Source organism: Rattus norvegicus, chromosome 3, assembly GCF_036323735.1.
Source record: "Rattus norvegicus strain BN/NHsdMcwi chromosome 3, GRCr8, whole genome shotgun sequence".
Classification (NCBI taxonomy): Eukaryota; Metazoa; Chordata; class Mammalia; order Rodentia; family Muridae; genus Rattus; species Rattus norvegicus.
The window spans coordinates 158,760,621-158,768,441 of NC_086021.1; the positions used below are offsets into that span (position 1 = coordinate 158,760,621).

At 42.8% G+C, this 7,821-nt stretch overlaps 1 pseudogene; it reads left to right on the plus strand.

Moving 5' to 3' along the window:
• Nucleotides 1–3,440: 3,440 nt before the first annotated feature.
• LOC134486170 (ankyrin repeat domain-containing protein 40-like) lies at nt 3,441–4,546 on the plus strand (annotated as a pseudogene).
• The last annotated feature ends 3,275 nt before the right edge of the window (nt 4,547–7,821 follow it).

Below are 7,821 nucleotides of genomic sequence, written 5' to 3' on the forward strand. Positions count from 1 at the left end.
CCCTGGGGAATCAAGTCGCTATGGGATTAGGCACATCTTCTCACACCGAGGCCAGACAAGACAGTCCCCTGCTTCATATGTCCCAGGGGACACAGACCAACCCCATGTATCTTTGCTTGGTTGTTAGTCTCAGGGAGCTCTGAGGGGTGGGTTCAGGTTAGCTGATACTGTTGTTCTTCCTGTAAAGTTGCCATCACTGTCAGCTCCTTCAGTCCTTCCCCTAACTCTTCCATAGGGGTCCCTGACCTCAGTCCAATGGTTGGCTGTAAGTACTTGCATCTGTCTCCGTCAGTTGCTGATAGAGCCTCTCAGAGGACAGCCAGGCTAGGCTCTTGTCTACAACCAGAAAATGGCATCAGTAAGACTGTCAGGGTTTGGTTCCTGTGCATGGCCAAGATCCCACATTGGCCAGTGACTGGAAGGCCTTTATATCGGGCTCTGCTCCATTTTATCCCTGAATTTTGTCAAGACAGGAACAATTCTGGGTCAAAATTCTGAAGATGGGTTGCTGACACTTCTTTCCACTGGGGGCCCTCTCTATCTACTGGAGGTGGTCTCTTCAGATTCCATATCCTCACTGTGGGGAATGTTGGCAATGAAAGTAGTGCTAAGAGGAAAACTCATAGCTCTGAGTGCATCCAAAAAGAAGCTAAAGAGAGCATGCACTAGCAGCTTGGCAGCTCACCTAAAAGCTCTAGAACAAACAGAAGCAAATACACCCAAGAGGCGTAGAAGGCAGGAAATAATCAAACTCAGGGCTGAAATCAACCAAGTAGAAACAAAAACAAACTAACAAACAAAACTTATACAAAGAATCAACAAAATCAGGAGCTGGTTCTTTGAGAAAATCAACAAGATAGATTAACTAGTATCCAGACTAAACAGAGGGCACAAAGAAAGCATCTAAATTAACTAAATCAGAAGTGAAAAGGGAGAAATAACAATAGAGTCTGAGGAAATTTTAAAAAAACATCAAATCCTACTACTACAAAAGCCTATATTTAACAAAACTGGAAAATCTGGAGGAAATGGACAATTTCCTAGACAGATACCAAATACCAAAGCTAAATCAGGATTAGATAAACCATCTGAACAGTTTCATAACTCCTAAAGAAATAGAAGCAGTTATTTAAAGTCTTCCAACCAAAAAGAGCCCAGGGTTCAGTGCAGAATTCTATCAGACCTTTATACAAGACCTACAACCAACACTGTCCAAACTACTCCACAAAATAGAAACAGAGGATCACTGCCCGATTCCTTCTATAAAGACACAATTATGCTTAAACCTAAACTACACAAAGACCCAACAAAGAAAGAGAACTTCAGACCAATCCCCCTTATGAATATCGACACAAAAATACTCAGGAAGTTCTACCAAACTGAATTCAAGAACACATCAAAATGATCATCTGTCATGATCAAGTAGGCTTCATTCCAGGGATGCAGGGATGGTTCAATATATGGAAATTCATCTACATAATCCACTATGTAAACAAAATCAAAGACAAAAACACATGATCATCTCATTAGATACTTAAAAATCATTTGACAAAACTCAACACCCCTTCATGTTAAAAGTCTTGGAAAGATGAGGAATTCAAGGCCCATAACTAAACATAGTAAAAGAAATATACAGCAAAACAGTAGCCAACATCAAACTAAATGGAGAGAAACTTGAAGCAATCCCACTAAAATTAGGGAGTAGACAAGGCTGCCCACTCTCTCCCTACTTATTCAATATAATACTTAAAGTCATAGCCAGAGCAATCAGAGCAAAAAGGATGCCAAAAGGATACAAATTGGAAAGGAAGAAGTCAAAATATCACTATTTGCAGATGATATGATAGTATACTTAAGTGATCCCAAACGTTCGCCAGAGAACCTAAGCCTGATAAACAACTTCAACAAAGTGGCTGTATATAAAATTATCTCAAACAAATCAGTAGCCTTCCTCTACTCAAAGGATAAACAGGCTGAGAAAAAATTAGGTAAATGACACCATTCACAATAGTCACAAATAACATGAAATACTTCGGTGTGACTCTAACCAAGCAAGTAAAAGATCTGTATGACAAGAACTTCAAGTTTCTGAAGAAAGAAACTGAAGATATCAGAAGATGGAAAGACCTCCCATGTTCATGGATTGGCAGGATTAATATTGTAAAAATGGCCATCTTGCCAAAAGCAATCTACAGATTCAATGCAATTACTATCAAAATTCCAACTCAGTTCTTCATAGAATTAGAAAGAACAATTTGCAAATTCATTTGGAATAACAAAAAACATAGGATAGTGAAAACTATACTCAACAATAAAAGAACTTCTGGAGGAATCACCATCCCTGAACTCAAGCAGTGTTACAGAGCGATAGTAACAAAAACTTTATGATATTGGTACAGAGACAGGGAGGTAGATCAATGGAATAGAACTGAAGATCCAGAAATAAATCCACACACCTATGGTCTCTTGATCTTTCACAAAGGAGCTAAAACAATCTAGTGGAAAAAAGATAGCATTTTCAACAAATGGGCTAGTTCAACTGGCAGTCAGCATATAGAAGAATGCAAATTGATCCATTTTTATCACCTCGTACAAAGCTCAAGTCCAAGTGGATCAACGATCTTCCCATAAAAGCAAATACACTCAAACTGGTAAAAGAAAAAGTGGAGAAGAACTTCGAACCTATGGGCACTGGGGTAAACTTCCTAAACAGAAATCCAATGGCTTATGCTCTAAGATCAAGAATCCACAAATGGGACTTTATAAAATTGCAAAGCTTCTGTAAGGCTAAGAACACTGACATAGGACAAAACAGCAACCAATAGTTTACCAATCCTACATCTAGTAGAGGGCTAATATCCAATATATACAAAGAACTCAAGAAAGTTAAAAAAAAAATGGGATACAGAGCTAAGTAAAGACCTCTCAAGTGAGGAATTTCGAATGGCTGAGAAGTACCTAAAAAATGTTCAACATCCTTAGTTGAGGGAAATGCAAATCAAAACAACCCTGAGATTACACCTCACACCAGTCAGAATGGCTAAGATCAAAAACTCAGGTGACAACAGATGTTGGTGAGGATGTGGAGAAAGAGAATCACTCCTCCTTTGATGATGGGATTGCAGACTGGTACAACCACTGTGGAAATCAGTCTGGAGGTTCCTCAGAAACGTGAGGACCCAGCTATACCACTCCTGGGCCAAAAGATGCTCCAGCATACAAAAAAGATACATGCTCCACTATGTTCATAGCAGCCTTATTTATAATAGATAGAAGCTGGAAAGAACCCAGGTGTCCCTCAACAGGGGAATGGATACAGAAAATGTGGTACATTTAAACAACGAAATACTGCTCAGCCATTAAAAACAATGACTTTGGGGGATCTGCTGCTGAGCAGGCAGGAGAACACCCCCACCCCCACCCTTGGGTGCAGCATGAGTGCAGGTGCCAGTGGAGGGTGAGAGCCTGGCCCTCCCTCCCCAGGCCATGGAGGCCATGGCAGGCAGGACATGCTCAAAGAGGGGCCACTGGGGGCCAGGGCCCTGGGGAAGGTGAGTGCCCTCTTAGAGCAGAAGGAGCAACAGGAGAGGCTGCTGTAGGCAGAGGCCTTGCAGGACATTCAGGAGGTACAGAAACTGGTAGAGAGTGGGATGGATGTGGACTCCCAAAATGAGATCAAAGGCTGGGCCTGTTTACGCTGGGCATGTAAATGTAACCATGGGCAGATGGTATCCTACCTGTTATATTCAGGAGCTGACAGAGATTCTTACAACAAAAGGAGAAATGCCAGTACAATTCACATCAAGTAGAGAAATCAGGAAGATTGTGGGAGTAGAAGATGATGATGAGGACGAGATCCCCAAGCTGAAGGAGTCAGAACTGCCCTTTGATCTTAACTATCTGACCAACCCAGCCTTCCCTCTTATCTACACCCCTGCAGCAGAGACTCCACCCAGCTGTAGAGTGGAGGTCCCTCTCCACCTCCAGTGCCCGACCCCTGCAGATGGCTCACCTCACCTCCATTGCCTCCCCCACAGAACCCCTCTGCCAGGGGCCTTTCCTAGGGAGTCACACCTCTTTGGCACTGGTCCAGAATGTTGCTATCTCTGGCCCCTCTGCCATACTTAGAACACCAGAAAGATCAAAACCTGGTATTGTCTGTCAGCCACCAGTGGGGCAGAAATGTTCACTGTTCTCTGTCCCATCCAACCCACCGGTGTCTCTAGAACCTCAAAATGCTGTACCATATGCAGGACCAGTGCCAGCATCCCAGCCACGTTTCTTCACCGGAGCACTTCCATTAAATATGCAAGAGCTGGTTCTCAAGGTGAGGTACAGAACCCATCTCTTCATGAAAATGAGTTCATTGAAAGTGAACTTGATCGATAGAAACTCACTTACCTAGAATTGTTCAGAGTGAGTTGCTGTGAGCTGAGTGTTAATCCAGACCAAGTGGAAAAGATGATACAGTTACCCAATACTCTGTTAAGAAAGAACAAAGATGTTGCATGAATCCAGGACTTCCAGGAGCTGGAACTGGCTCTGATGATAAGTGAGAATAATTTTCTGTTTAGAAACGCTGCATCCTCCCTGACTGAGAGACCTTGATACAACCCAAGAGCTTCAAACCTGACAAACTAATGCAGCAGGGACTTTATCACTGAGTATCATGACAGTATGTGTCACCTCTGGGACAAAGGACAAGCCATTGATCAAAAAGCCTTGGAGGTCCGCCAGGGTCCCTGGAGCCACTGCGCAGTGTTCACTAACATCCTGCCTGGGCAGGCGGGAACCCCGTCCCCCAGCAATGGTGCGGCTCTTCCAAGCCTCTTGGTGGACAATAACCCTATTGCTGAATCTTTGAGCAGCTGGAAAATTGTCTTGAGAGGCAGAAGCTGAAGGTACGAAAGCCAGTGTTTTACGTGCGGAATCTAGAGAGTTTTCAAAGAAATTGAGACCTCGGACATATTTCTAGCCACTCCTGTTGACGGTGCACCTGAAGGGCCTGGTGCGTTTCTCTTGGTGTTGCATGCTTATGACACTCATGAAATTTTGAATTGACTAGTGAGGAAGACTGGGGAAAGAAAGCAAGCACAGGTACTGGACAAAGGGATTTCAGTGAAACTTGCGGCTGTGAGGTCTCATGTAGCATATTTATAAATGTTACTCAGGTTTAAAGTATTTAAAATATAGTTACCTAATTGTAAATAAGCTGTTAACCAAAAGAGCCTTCTGCAGTTTCCTTTTATGACCACTAATGACTGCAGCTGTCTCGGACAGTCATCTTTGCATCTCCCCTCCACAGTCACTAGGGGGCTCTCTAATGCTTTCCAAAGAAGCCACCACCTTGCTCAGAGGCAGCTCCTGTCGCCCCTATTTAATTGCACCATTCAAGAAGAGAACAAGTTCTGCTGGTCCATCCACCACTCTCACCCCCACCAGGAATGAAAAGCAGCTTTTGAGCCTGATTTGTTGCTGTTTTAAAGGTTATTGTGGGAAACCAAACTAAAGGAGTTATCTTTATTTTTGTATCAAAGATAAAGGTTATTTTGGGAATGATTAGGGTTTTTGCATAACTCTGAAGTCTGTTACTTTTGTAAACAAAGTGTTCAATCTTAGGAATATCCAGTTACAACCACAGTCAGTTGTGAGGACCTGATTAGACTCTAGAGTGTGGTGTATGGATCTTCTCCAAGAGTTCATTCAAGAGTCTTCGCTCCTCAGCATCATTAAAGTTGAAGCCTCTGTTGACGTAACTTTAGATAGGACCTGGCCCACCCAGGAGGGCAGGAGAGCAGGATTGGAGCAGTGGTTGTCCAGGATCCCTGCTGTCTTTAACTTTTTCCCCATAGAGCCTATAGTTTCCAAAGAAACTTAACTTCCTGTGTATTAACTTAATTTTATTAGAACACTGCAGTAGACTGGAAAGATGCAGATGGACTAGATGAGAACTTTGTGCTGAGGTAATGGCCTCCCACTGTCGCCTGAGTGCTTAAATCAGCTTGAGTGTACTTCAAAGCCAGTGTTGTGCTGTCACTGTGGAGTGACTGCATGGTATGACCACTGACACAGCTGGTAACTTCTCCTGCAGAGTGTCTGCATAGCAGAGTGGCCATTGCTCTTCACCCCTTTTCCCAAGTACTTTACTGAAGAAACCTCCCTTGTGTTTCAACCAATCAGACACTACTTCTTAGAAATACTAACCATTTCCCCCCGTCTCATTTGCTTTGAAAAACTTCAGTAATTCAGTTAAGTGTGATTCTATCTTAGAAGAAATAAACTCAGTTTTAATTCATGTCTAAATTCCTGGGGTTCAGACTCCTTCAGCCACCCTAGTTGATTGGCTGGGAGGTGGGCTGCACAAGAGCAATGGAGAGCTTCAGAGTGACCAAAGGTCATGTCCCACATGGCTCTGCCCAGTGTCCTGTCCTTTGCCACAGTTCTCTGGGGTCAGTGTCTCTGCAGTGGGATGAAACTGCATGGTTGTTCTTAGGTGAGTTCCGAGTCTTAATCTATGCATTCAGAGAAATATTTTTATATGCTTTGTGTAATTGATAACAAGGGATTTTCTTTTAAACTTTGTAATTGAATGCACCTCTCCTCCTCCACTGCATATTTAAAGCATGTATTCACCCATGTAAACATTCACAGACGACATTACCTTGTGCGTTCTTGACTATTTAAACATAACAGGTATTATTAAAATTAAATGTTAACTGAAAAAAATGACAATGAAATTCATAGGCAAATAGATGGAACTAGAAAATATTATCCTGAGTGAAATAACCCAATCACAAAAAAAAAAAAAACACAGCGTGTATAGACTCACTGATAAGGGGATATTAGCACAAAAGCTCAGATTATCCAATGATAGAATCCACAGACCATGGAGCACAGGAAGGACAAACACAGTGTGGCTGCTTCAGTCCTTCTTAGAAGGGGTAACAAAAATATTCATAGAGGAAATACAGAGACAGAGTTTGGAACACAAACTAAAGGAAAGGCCATTCAGAGCCTGTTCCACGGGGGATCCAGCCCACATACACACAGCCACCAAACCCAGACAATATTGGGAATGCCAAGAAGTGCATGCTGACATGAGCCTGACATAGCTGTCTCCTGAGCATGACAAATACACAGGCAGATGCTTGCAGCCAACCTTTGAACTGAGAACGGGATGTACAATGAAGGAGATAGAGAAAGGATTGAAGGAGCTGAAAGAGTTTGCAACCCCATAAGAACATCAATACCAACCAATCAGAGCTCCCAGGGGATAAACCACCATCCAAAGAGTATACATGGCCAGACCCTTGGCTCCAGCTACATATGTAGCAGAGGATGGCTTTGTTGGGCATCAGTGGGAAGAGAAGCCCTTGTTTCTGCCAAGACTCCACCTCTCGTTGTAAGGGAATGACAGGGGAAGTGGGAAGGAATAGGCAGATGGGTGGGGAAACACCCTCATAGACGGGGGAAGGGGTATAGAATAGGGAGTTTATGGATGGGAAACTGGGAAAGGGGATAAAATTTGAAATGTAAAAAAAAAAATCCAATAAAAAATTAAAAAAGAGCATAGGGTCATTTAAAAGGCCAGGCACATAAAATATTTCATAATTATATGGTCGTAAATTTGTTGCTTTAAGGCAAACTGTCCAACTTTGGTGTCAAAAACAAAATACATGCTTATTTTGTTGCTTCCCCTGTAAATCCAGCAGACGGCGCTCTGGTTTCAGTCTTTCAATTGTCTTTGCGTCTGCAACCCTTTTCATCTCTATGTCCAGGACTGATGTCCTGACTTCTCACCAGCTTTAGCTGCCCTGCTGT